Genomic DNA, 13,181 nt, shown 5'->3' with positions numbered 1-13,181 from the left:
TCCCTACCACCCCAGCTCCAATGGGCTGGCAGAGCGCTTCATTCAAACCTTAAGGAACGCCCTCCGCAAAAACAGCACCGGAGAGACTCTGCAGGTAAACCTGCATAAATTTTTGCTGTCGTATCGCAACACGCCGCATGCGACAACTCGTGAATCACCAGCGGCATTGCTTATGGAACGGCGCTTACGAAGTCGGTTAGATGCCATTAAGCCCTCCGTGACGGAAAGAGTAGCCCACAGACAATGCACTCAGGCACTAAGTCGCCCGTATCGCGATCGTCATTTCTTGGTAGGCGACAACGTGTTAGCACGTAATTATTCTGGAAAACCAAAGTATACTCCCGCTGTGATTGTTGCTAAAACAGGTCCTGTCTCTTTCCAAGTGCGTGCAATCACACAAAGGGGCACCTTAACCTGGCGTCACCACCAGGATCAGCTGCTGCATAGACCTGCAGAGAACGCTACCCCTATGCATGGAACAGCTCGCGAAGCTACGTCCAGCGAGTTCCTGGTTTTTCCTGAGACTGGCGACACACCAGTTCCTCCCACGCCACAACCGTCCAGGGCAACTTCGATTTCGCCACAGGCAACACCCACCGAAGCAAGACGCTACCCCCTGCGAAATTGTCGCCCACCATATCCATTCCAAGCTAGACACTGACTGACTGTGTGTGTTATTAAAAAAAGGGGAGGTGGTGTTGTGTCGGCCTGTGCTCCATCGATAAGAGCACTCTGCAAAGTGCGCATGCGCCACTAGGTGTTTAAAGCAGAGTGCCGCTTGCTAGCGCGCCTCTTATTCCCCGCGCCACGAACCCACAAGAATGGGTCAATAAACGCCGTTCACCCAAAACTTCTCTGGTCCTTTCGGCACGTCTGTTGCAAAACGTAACAAAAACGATTGCCTCCCTATTCCGGCTCTGGGCGAAGGCTTCAGTGAAGTCTGTTCGACTGCTTGCCACTCTCGGCTACCGCTACCATCACAACACAGCGAATTTTTGGAGTGGTGGCAGCGGTTGGATGTCACCAAGTCAGAAGTCATAACAGTGGATTTTAGCTTCGGCATACGCTACCCTACGGTTCGCAAGCAGATAGGATCCCTGGAATATTAAGGACAATTGTCCTGATATCAGTGTGTGGGTACGCGGGGATATGCTGCCCCTGTCTTCAACGTTTTGCTGTTCTGGGACCCACTACCCCGATCTCAACGGCTGGAAAGTTGGAGTGGATCCTTGCAGACTCGAGGGCACCCACGACATCGTTCGACAGCAGCGACGAGATGACTCAAGTCACACACTCTGGTTGCGTAAGTGCATGACGTTCATCTTTCTGCCATCGGACCCTGTTAGCACAGAGTAGCCAAGTGTGCTCTTTTAGATGTTTAGGTGGCTAGTGTTTGGCTGGTGCTCGAGTGGCTTCACGTCGTAGAATCTAGCTTCTGAAACAAAGCTCTTTCAGAAGGGAGCGTGCACGAGTCGCGATATACTATAGAATAGCTCAGACTTAGAGACCTTCTCGATATTTGTGAGCAGCTGGGTGTTTCCGTTGCTAGTAGAAGCGGTGAAAAAAGTATTCTTCATGCCATGAGAGCGGATGGAATAACTGAGGAGGACGTAGAAGAGGATATGCAGACAATTGAGTAAAGACGGTGAGAGGCCGAGAAGCATCGAAAGCGCAAACGCGAGGAGGCCGAGGAGCATCAAAAACGTGACCGCGAAGAAGATGAGGAACGTCGAAAACGCGAACGCATTGAGCCTGAAGTGGAGGCGGTAAAAAATTATTTAACAAAAAAACAGGAGGTATGCAGCGACTACCTCGTAAGAGGATGGCACCCACTACGAATAGGTGGGGATCCCTAATACGGGATGCCATTGGCGTCGGCTGGGGCTTGGGCTCGTCGAACCAAGGCTTTAAGGCCTGGAGGTTAGAGCAGCCAAGCAGGGTCACCTTCCATTCCTCTCTGGTAGGGTTGGATATAGAGGGTACAGCAGGGTTGCGCGGGCAGGCCCAAACGATGTGGCAGATGTCCGAAGACGGCTCCCCACAGTGTGAGCAGCTGCCGGAAAAAGTGGGATCGAAATGTTTGAGGGCTGCTGGACAAAGCATAGTGTTCGTGAAGAGTCGGAGTAAAAGCCGCTCTTCTGCTTTATTTTGGCCTTTGCATGGGCATGGATAAATTCTGTGATCAAATTGATAATAGTCCACAATTTCGCAAAATGAATACACCGGATTGAATTCAAAGTTGTCCTGATCGGGGGAGGTGAGTGGGAATGCCCACTGAGAGAGCGTGTGGGCGTCGGCGTCGGCTGCCTCATTCTTTTCGAGTCCCATGTGAGCAGGGGCCCAGACTATACGGTGGGGTGCATGGTTTCTCTGATAGTCCGAACGTTGCAATAAGTGGTAGGTCAGGTATGTGACACGGCCGTTCACGATGTTTCGACAGGCCCCTCGAGAGTCGGAGATTATGATTTGCGACCTAGGGTAACAAGCGGCCAATGCATTAGTGAATTCCTCCGCATGGATTATGTTCCGGGCTCGAAACGTGAGCCCTTTAACTGTTTGGTTCTCGTGTACGACACCGGCCGTGTACCAGCCCCCAGGGTGTGAGCCGGAGGCGTCCACGTAGAACACGCCGGGTTTCGATCTATAATAGTGGGCCAGGGCTTCCACCCGTGGCAGGCACCGGCCATTGTGGTCTTCTTCTGTCATATTGTCTGGGAGAGGACGCACGTAGAGGGCACATCACCACTCGAATGGGAGTTGAACGTGACCTTTCGTGATGTGAATATGTGTACACTTTAAGGCAAAACTGCCCGAAAAAGGAGTAACAGAGCCCAATAGGCACGCGCGATGAAGATAGACCATTGAGGAGCAACCACAGAGGAAAGCGTGCCGCGCGCAAACCACTTAGTCTCCAAACACGCTCCTAAGGGCTCAGTGTTTCCCCGTATTTTGCTGGGGACGGTTCGCGTTTCGTCGCGCTTGGAGTGTTCGACCATGGCAGCCTGGATTCGACGATCCAGGACTTACGATGTGGTGCTCGTGTGTACGCTTGGATGAGCGTTTGCTGCTGCTTTTACGTTTCCCTGCACACATAAAGCCTGAAGCAAGTCTCGACACGTCACCACGCCACGCCGTATATCTCTGGCTTTAACATAGTCACGACCAACACAAGACAGCAATAGTTAGGAAGGACAATATGGCAGCCGAGAAGACAGCAGGCTTATCGGATATATACTTCAGTCCGACTCGGGGCAGAAATCAGCAAGTAGGCTATTCTTAAGCAAGTAGGTTCTTAAGAAAGTAGGTTATCATTCTTTATTCTACTCTATTTGTCGCGTGTGCGATACGGATCGCGCTAGCTGGCAACGGGCTCGGTCGTTTTGTATATCACGCGCATGAAATGCACCGCGAAGGTCAGCTTGGGCGTCTGCAGTCCGCCTGTGCTTTGCGAGCGCCTGGAAATTAGCCGCCATTACCGTCGGCCTCCCGTATGCTCGCTCATCGAGTGCTCGTCTGTCTTCGCCGCTGCGATGAGCTCCAGGCTGACGATATTCGGTTGAGACCTCGTCGCTGTGTTGGGAGTCGTCGAAAACACGTTGCGAGTTCTTGTAACGAGCTTGGTTGTAGTATGTCGCACGCTGCAAGTGCACCGGCACGGACTGGCGGGGCTTTCGCTTGCGTTGCCACTCAGTGAAAATTGGTCACCATTACAGTTGGCTTTCCCTTCAGTCGGTCGCAGGAGCTCGGCGCCGTCCGTTGGCCGCGGTGGCGGACTCGCGTTCGTGCACTGCACTCACTCGAGATCGTGGAAAAAGGCAGCATTACCATCGATTTCATCGACGCTAGCTCCGAAACAGCTCGGCGCCATTCGTGGCAGTGGCCAAACATACGCTCGCTCTCCTGTTCGAAGTTCGCTGGCGGCAGACACTCCGCGTGCAGCACCGTGTTTGGTCTCACGTTCGCTTGGTCGAGCTGAACGACGTCGCTCGCTTAGGACTCACCGGCTTGTTAGCAGAATGGTGTTTCGGGGAGTTGTGGCTGCGGCCGCCGCTCCTAAGCTATTGCACTACGGGGATCAAAATGAGGCTTCGACGATGTGTGAAAACACGGTGAAATTATTAGCATGTCATATATCAAGTGTGTTCTCATTTCTCCTTGCACGTATGTCTCATATGCATTTGTATTCATCTTCCGTCACGTGTGACTCACTATTTTACAAACTTATTGTGCAGCCGTGGGCACACACCGTGCTGAAGACTTTGTGCGCTGGTGTCTGCGAAGCCTGTCATCCATATCTTTCGTCAGAGCAGCTTTAGAAGGACTGTGTGAAATGTGAAGGTAAAGTTATTTGTGTGTCATATTTTACATGCACGTTTTTATATTTTCGTGCACGTACTCGTCTTATGCATGCATCTTCATCTTCCGTCACGTGTGTCTAACTATTTTTACTATATTATTGTACGTGTAGCCGTGGTAACACAACAAGCAGAAGGCTGCGTGTGCTGGCGCCTGAAATGCCTGTCATCTATCGCTTTCATCGGAGGAGCTCCACAAGGAGTGAGCAAGATGTGACAACGAGACTGGACTTGTACGTTTCACCATGAATTCACTTAAAAGGATGGAGAAACTTAACGTGTATGTAAGAAAATAAAAGATTTCGATGTCTCACTTTTGTTGTTACCGTGTCTGCGTAAGCAGTTACAAATAGGTGGCTAACTATTTTTCGCGTGATCTTGTCTGTGCGATTGGTTGCTCACTGCGCAGAAAGACAAGCGAAAAAAGTATTAGGCCTGGTAGAAAATAAGCAAAAAACAATGTTTGAACTGGGGATAAAAAGTTCATCCGATTGGAGTATTTGAGTGGATCAACCGTTCGTACGGTGAGGTGCAACTGTGAGGACTAACGGTTGCCCAGTAACGTATAAATGTGGGGATTAACAGTTGCCCTATAAGATGCAAATGTAGGGACTAAATGTTAGTCCTTTGAGGTGAATTGTGGGACTAACGGTTACTCACTAAGGTTGTAAATGTGAGGACTGAATGTTAGTCCCTTGAGCTCGTCTGTGGGGACTAACTTAAAGTCCTTAAAGGGATTAATGGTTGTGCCAGCCCTATTAGTCCCCAAAAGGACGATCCACACACCCTTTTAACACACTTTTGCTTTAGAGTGTAGGCGGCGCCCCGTTACTGTCTGTGATTGTCTGTGATCTACTGTCTGTGATTGATTATTGTCTCATGACTGAAGGAATTTACCACAAACTGACAGAAATGAGGATAGACGAGGAAGGCATCAACAGCTTGGGTAGTGATCATAAACGAATAACATTACAAATGGGATACGAAACTGAAAATATGAGCATGGAATCAAAGTCTGGCAGCTCGTATTTAAATGACAAACAAATAATAAATATAGCCGCAAGAGTCGAGGAAGAAGTAGGCGAAATACCAGGCAAGGACTGGGAGTATAGTGAGCTGTTACATCTAATGACGAAGGAGATAGGGAAAGAGAAGAAAACTGTTTGCTGGAAAGGAAAAAGGAAGCCAAAAAGTTGGTGGAACAAGGAAATCCGGGAGGCGATCGAGAAGCGACGCGAAGCATCACGGGAGCATAGAAAGGCAAAAAAGGAGAAGCGGCCGCAGGACGAAGTCAAAAAAATATGGGAAATATATTTAAAGAAAAAATCCCTTGTACAGAAATTGGTAGAGGCAAAAATTAAAGGTGAAAGTGAACGCTGGATGACAGAGATACACGAAAAAAAGGAGGCCGCGCCTAGGATTTTTTGGAGCCACATAAAGGCGCTAGGTAGGAAGTCTGTCACAACGCAACAACATATTCTAGATGAAGGAGGAAATCAATTGGAAGGGTACGAAGCGCTAGGTTACATCCAAAAGGTAACAGCCGATTCGTTTCAAAAGAGCGTCCAGGGGATCTCCCCGGTGAGTAAAAGTGTGGCGGAGAAAGCAACAGAGGAAGAGCTAGTACTTGATAATTTCAACTGGAAAAAGGCCGAAGGAAAAATTCCAAAGCGCACTGCCGCGGGTTTAGATGGGATTCCCGTTAGCCTCATTAACGAACTAGGACATAACACTAAAGAAGCATTGTTAAAAGCAGTAGAAAAAAGCTTAAAGGACGGACAAATACCGGACAGTTGGCGACAAAGTAGAATGAACTTAATCTATAAAGGCAAGGGAGAAAAGGACAAGATTCGCTCGTATAGACCACTAACCATTACATCGGTACTATACAGGATGGCGATGCAAGCAGTAAAAATGAAAATAGAAACATGGGCCGAACATAACGATATTTTGGGAGAACTTCAAAACGGATTTCGAGTCGACAGGCGGTTAGACGATAACCTGTTTGTTCTCACTCAGTGTATAGAAATATCTAAAATAGAGAATAGGCCCTTGTACGTGGCTTTTCTAGACATCACTGGGGCATACGACAACGTTAATCAGGAAATTTTGTGGGATATATTGAAAGGAATGGGCATGGGCGACGACTGTATACAGCTTTTGAGGGAGATATACCGAGAAAATACAGTTTGCATAGAGTGGGAAGGAATGCGTAGCAAAGAGAACGTTGAGGTTAGCAGGGGTCTGAGACAGGGATGTCCTTTGTCCCCGCTGTTATTCATGCTGTACATGGTGAGTATGGAAAAAGCGCTAGAAGGTAGCAACATTGGTTTTAATCTGTCACACAAACAGGGCGGCATGATGATTGAGCAGAAGCTTCCAGGTTTATTTTATGCGGACGATATCGTCTTATTTGCGGACAGTCGAGATGATATACAGCAGCTGGCGAATATATGCGGAAGGGAAGGTGAAGCTCTTGGACTAGGATTCAGTGTAACGAAGTGTGGATTGATGGTATTCAATGATCCCTGTGATCAGACGGTGTCCATACAAGGCCAAGAAATACCGAGGGTAAGTGAATACAAGTACTTTGGAGTATGGGTAAATGAGAGTGATAGATACATGGAGGTACAGGAAAAAGCCTCGGCAGCAAAAGGAAAGAGGAATGCGGCAATAATGAAGCACAGAGCGTTGTGGGGATACAATAGGTATGAGGTGCTTCGAGGTCTGTGGAAGGGTGTAATGGTTCCAGGGCTTACTTTTGGGAACTCAGTGGTGTGCGTGAGGGCAGAGGTGCAAACGGGAATGGATGTAAATCAAAGGACTGTGGGACGCCTCGCGTTGGGTGCTCACGGGAAGACGACAAACGAGGCTGTAAAGGGCGATATGGGGTGGGCAGGTTTTGAGGCGAGGGAAGCGCAGAGCAAAATAAGGTTCGAAGAAAGGCTAAGAAATATGAAGGAGAGTAGATGGGCAGAGAGGGTGTTCCGTTATTTGTATAGGAAGAGCGTGGACACACAGTGGAGAAAAAGAACTAGAAGACTCACTAGTAAGTATACGGCTGGTATTGTAAGCCATATGTCAACAAAGAGCGTTAAGGGAAAAGTCAGGGATGCGGAGAGGATTTACTGGATGGCAGCTATGGAGAAAAAACCGGCTTTGAGTAACTACCGAAAGGGCAAAAATGAAATAAGGAGGGAGGCATTTTACGATAATTCAAGGGGAAGCGCTTTACTGTTTGAAGCGAGATCGGGTTGCCTTAGAACGCGTAGTTATAAAGCAAGATTCAGTAAAGAAGAAGAACAATGCACATGCTGCGGGAAAGATAAGGAAACGGCGGAGCATGTTCTGATTGAATGTGGAGATATCCACCCAGGTGTACGTTTGGGCACGAGCCTACAGGAAGCCTTGGGTTTTAGGGACAACAATGGAAAGCTGAACACACCCGCGATTGAAATAAGTAAGAGACGGTTAGAGTATTGGTGGCAGAAAATTAGAGAGAAAGGACAAAAATAAATATTGGAAAAATAAAATATGGACAGTGTGCCGTAAATGGCAGAGAACGTAAGCTGAAAATTTACCTTTTTTTCCATTAAGATAGAATTTATCGAAGTAGAGGCATTAGGCCAACATAAAAAAAGAAAAAAGGTTTTTTTTTTGTCGAGCCTGGTGGCATACTTGTCACCACCCCGTTATAAAGGGGACGCTCATAGCATCCATCCATCCATCCATCCATGAAAATCGAGTGTACTGATTTGTGAGGTGGGCCTCTCCAATCTTGTGATTATCATGTTACACCAGTCATATACTTTCGTCATCCATTCACTTCCCAGAATACCGAATTTGGTAAGTGTGAAGCTAGCGAAACAACCACGGGCGCACTATGAGCTTGGCGTATAGTCATGTTGTTACAGGATATGCATGCCAATATATACATGTTAGAGACTGTCATTTGTGTTCGCCATGCAGTCAGGTCAAGCTATACTAGTTTTGCAATAAGTCATGTGTATGGGACCACCGCAAGAGTAGGAAGAGTATGAAATATAAATAATAAAATTCGTGATATACATGTTATGATGTTTATGTTATGACTAGTCACTTATGTTCATCATACAGTAATATATTGTCATACCAAACTTGGTATTGATACGATTATCGAAACGGCCAGGAGAGCTAAAAGTCGTTGGCAGATAGATAGATAGATAGATAGATAGATAGATAGATAGATAGATAGATAGATAGATAGATAGATAGATAGATAGATGGGCCACGCCACCAAATTAGGTCTTGATGTCAAATAACAACGCTTCGACAACGCTTCGACAACGCTTGCAACAACGCTTCGTTGTGGCGTCAATGTGATGATTGCTGGTGCGCGGTCTGCGGTAGTTCCTCCAGCTTCGCTTCACTTTATTACCTTAAAGACCCTTCATGTGGGTGATACACAAGGGGTGGGTTGTACTGAGATGTAACTAATGCCACAACTTATTAACGAGGCAGGCAGGCACATAGATAGACTTTGAAAAAATATTATGGACAAGTGATAGTAACAATGTCGCGGGGAAGGCCACTCCATTCTGCAGTTGCACGGTAGAAAAGAGATGCAGAAAAGGGAAAAGGTAGAAGTGCTAGAACAGGGTCTGGAGACTTCAAGTGAATGGCCCGTACGGGGGGGAGGTGGGGGGATGCGCGTGGCGGGAGCGATGTAAGGAGGTTGGCTGAAAGAACTGTGATAAAGCTTGTGGTAAACTGATAGTGTAGCGATTCTGCGGTAAGACGAAAGAGTAGACAGCCCAGATTCATTTTTAAGGAATGACACACTGATATCATATGAATAAAAGAATGAATGAAACGCGCAGCACAATTTTGCACTGCTTCGATGGCGTTTACTAAGTAAACTTGATGAGGGCTTAGAAGATGACTGTTTCATTTTATCTATTATAGAAACGACACCAGAGAAGCTTATGCTCATGAGCGGCATTTCAGGCAGGCTAACAGAGAACAGTTCCGTATCAGTAGGGTTAGCTTCGTTCGTAAAGACTGAATGAAAGGCTTCATTAAACACATTCACACTTTAAAAACTACTTGCTTCTTGACTAGACTGATTAGTAAGGATAACAGAGGGGTGGGGGGTGCCACGTTAGTTTATAACTTGCCAAAAGCGTTTGGGTGAATCAGTGAGGATTTTAGGCAGTTCACTGTGCAATAATAAATATTTTGCGTTTTAAACATGTTTTTTCTGCAATGTTGTACTTTTCCCATGCGCAAGCATTGTCTCTAGTCTTCGCGGCCCGAAAAAGGCGTTGCTTCTTGTTTTCAAGTGTTTTAAATGATTTCGTAAACCAAGGTTTTTGGCGGGTGGGATGAAAGGTTATGTTAGGGATAAATTTTTCAGCTAACCGGTTCAGTTTGTTTTTGAAAAGAAACCAGTTTTCGTTAATAGGTTGATCCCAAAACCGGTCCTGAAACGACAGAAAAAAGGCATCAAGTTCGCGAATGATGGCGTTCCCCTTGTCATATTGCCGAATTGTCTTACTGCAAGCTTCATGTATTTCAGTAACAAAGTTAAATTAGCGTGAAAGGGGAGCAGTTAGGGATAAGAGTCAATGGAGAATACCTTAGTAACCTGCGCTTCGCCGATGACATTGCATTGCTGAGTAACTCGGGGGACGAATTGCAACTCATGATTACGGAGTTAGACAAGGAGAGCAGAAAGGTGGGTCTTAAAATTAATCTGCAGAAAACGAAAGTAATGTACAACAACCTCGGCAAGGAGCAGCGCTTCGAGATAGGTAATAGTGCACTTGAAGTTGTAAAAGACTATGTCTACTTAGGGCAGGTAATAACCGCACAGCCGAACCACGAGATTGAAGTAACTAGAAGAATAAGAATGGGGTGGAGCACATTCGGCAAGCACTCTCAATTTATGACAGGTAGATTGCCACTATCCCTCAAGAGGAAGGTATATAACAGCTGTATCTTGCCGGTACTTAGCTACGGAGCAGAAACCTGGAGACTTACAAAGAGGGTTCAGCTTAAATTGAGGACGACGCAGCGAGCAATGGAAAGAAAAATGGTAGGTGTAACCTTAAGAGACAAGAAGAGAGCAGAGTGGATTAGGGAACAAACGGGGGTTAAGGATATCATAGCTGAAATCAAGATGAAGAAATGGACATGGGCAGGGCATGTAGCGCGTAGACAGGATAACCGCTGGTCATTAAGGGTAACTGACTGGATTCCCAGAGAAGGGAAGCGGGTTAGGGGGAGACAGAAGGTTAGGTGGGCAGATGAGATTAAGAAGTTTGCGGGTATAAATTGGCAGCAGCAAGCACAGGACCGGGTTAACTGGCGGAACATGGGAGAGGCCTTTGTCCTGCAGTGGACGTAGTCAGGCTGATGATGATGATGATGATGAAAGACTCTCTGATCACTTATTTCATTTAGATATGTTATGGAAGACAGGCTGCCCGGGTCAGTTGGTAAGGTTAAGTCAGGAATATTGGCGGTATCAAAAGTGACTCATGTAGGTTGGGATATCAGCTGAGTAAGATTAAAATTTAGGCAGACGTCAAGAAATTCGTCAGCTTCTGTTGTACTGGGTGCTGACAAAGTTAGGTTCGTCTAATCGATGTTCGGAAAGTTAAAGTCCCCAAAGAGAAGGACGCGAGCATTTGGGTATTTGATCGACCGTTTGGTTAAAATACTTTTAAGTTCGCGAGAGAATCCTGGACTACTTTTAGGGGGCCTGTAACAAACACCTAAGAGCACCGACTGAGATGCGGAACGACAGATCAACCATAGGATTTCGAGGTCAGAGGCTATTTTCATAGCAAAGCATGCAGTTGTTTGTTTATGGTAATTAGAACGCCCCTGCCACGTGTGCCGGGACGATCCTTTCTTAAGAGATTAAAGTTCGGCAAGTCGGCCAAAACATCACTGTCGGTGACGTCAGCTGTCAACCATGTTTCGGTTAGTATAAGGATGAAGATGCAAGGTTAAACACATGGTCGCGTTAGGAAAGTAAAATGCGAATGTTAGTGATTATAAACGAAAAACCGACATTGGCTTTGAGACCAAGAACAGAGCGACTTGACGACCTGGGGTGAGAAGGGCGTTGCTACGAATTTTCTTCGACAGTTCCGGTAGTATCGTCGAAGACGTAGCGATTAGAGCCCATAAACAATATTTTGTACTGTAGAAGGAAAGGACCCAATTTTTCTTTCGCAAAAGCGAGAAGGTACTTCCGTGCGTTCCAGACTAGTGGCGAGAAATATTCCCCAACGCTAAAATCAGTATCTTCAAGTTTAGGGCCAGTACCAAGGATAGCTTCCTCGGTTTTGAAAGAGGTGAATTTCACTAATATGGGCCGACACTGGTCTTGAGAGTGGCGACCAAGACGGTGGTCACGCTCAATTTACTTTGATTCGATAGATATTTTGAAGTGGTCCCTGCAGAACGCAGCGGCTAGCTGCTCAGACTGTACGTAGTTCTCGGATGGCGTGACGTCGGCTATTGCGTGAAACAGCAAGTTGTTCCAACGGGAACGGTTCTCAGCGTCGTCCAGCCGAGCCTGCAGTACTGAGACCTGGCTAGCAGTTTGGGAGGCGATGGTTGTTATGGTGTCTAATTCCGTTAGTAGTGTTTCGACCTGATGGCAGTGCGATTCTAAGTTGCCGATTCTTTCGCCTAGCGCGGAGATTGCTTTATCGGTGTTAGAGAGCCGGCATTTTAGGTTCTGCATGTCACCAATAAGGTAGGATTGACAGGGAGATAAGCTTTCAAGTTAATTAAAAATGTCTTCTAGGTTTGGTGGTTTGGGGTTAGTTTCGATGTCACCAAATGACATCAGAAGCAGTGAAAAAACAGCGTTTATACACTCAGACACAATACAAACGCAGCACTGCAGGCTCGGTAGCTGAATAAGGCATCGATTGCTAGATTTTTTCGCGAAAAGGCAATACCGGTTACTGACCTGCATGACGAACAGAAGTGGGTTAGATCTTGTCGCGGCACAGCCACCGAGCCCACAGAGCGCACCGGACCGGAAGGGACGACTTATACACAGTCGTCCAGATGAAGTCGATGACGGTGTGGCTTTGATTTCCCTTTCAAACATCCAGTTTCCAGTGTCGTAGAAACTGCGCTATCCAACGCAGGGAGGAGGCGCTGGTCATCCACGGTGGTAAGGCTTGCCGGAAAAGGGTCGATCATGTGGACGGCTGCTACTGGGCCCAGAAGAACGGGACCAGCACGCAGGAGATAGCGCAAACGAAATGCTACATGACGAACAGAAGTGGGTTAGACCGTGTCGCGGCACAGCCACCGTGCCCACAGAGCACGCCGGGCCGGGAAAGATGATTTATACACAGTGCCCCGATGAAGTCGATGATGGTGTGGCCTTGATTTCCTTTTAGAGCATCCAGTTTGCAGTCTTCAGCGCTGTAAAAACTGCGGTGTCCAATGCAGAGAAGAGGCGCTGGTCGTCCACGGTGATAAGGCTTGCCGGAAAAGGGTTGATCACGTGGACGGCTGATAGTGGGCTCAGAAGAACGGGACCAGCACGCAGGAGATAGCGCAAACAAAATCCTGCATGACGAACAGAAATGGGTTAGACCGTGTCGCGGCACAGCCACTGAGCCCGCGACATCGTGTCGCGGCACAGCGGCATGGCTTCGGCTGCTACGTCTCTGACCGCCAGTGGTTCAAGAACAACCACTATGATTAAGGCACTACGAAACACATTTAACAGCTCGTTACACTCCTCGACGACCACGATGATGCGAGGCACAATGCCCGGCATGTGAAATAAGCACTGTGCTAAACCTA

General features: G+C 47.3%; 1 protein-coding gene across 3 annotated transcripts in view; it reads right to left on the bottom strand.

The window, feature by feature from the left end:
• Positions 1 to 13,181, bottom strand: part of Asator (tau-tubulin kinase asator) — a 396,184-nt gene that overhangs the window by 75,838 nt on the left and 307,165 nt on the right. The gene's annotated exons all lie outside the window — the stretch shown is intronic.

Source organism: Rhipicephalus microplus, chromosome 6 (assembly GCF_043290135.1).
Source record: "Rhipicephalus microplus isolate Deutch F79 chromosome 6, USDA_Rmic, whole genome shotgun sequence".
Taxonomy (NCBI): Eukaryota; Metazoa; Arthropoda; class Arachnida; order Ixodida; family Ixodidae; genus Rhipicephalus; species Rhipicephalus microplus.
Note: the sequence above shows the minus strand (reverse complement) of the source record. Positions and strands in the feature narration are given on the sequence as shown.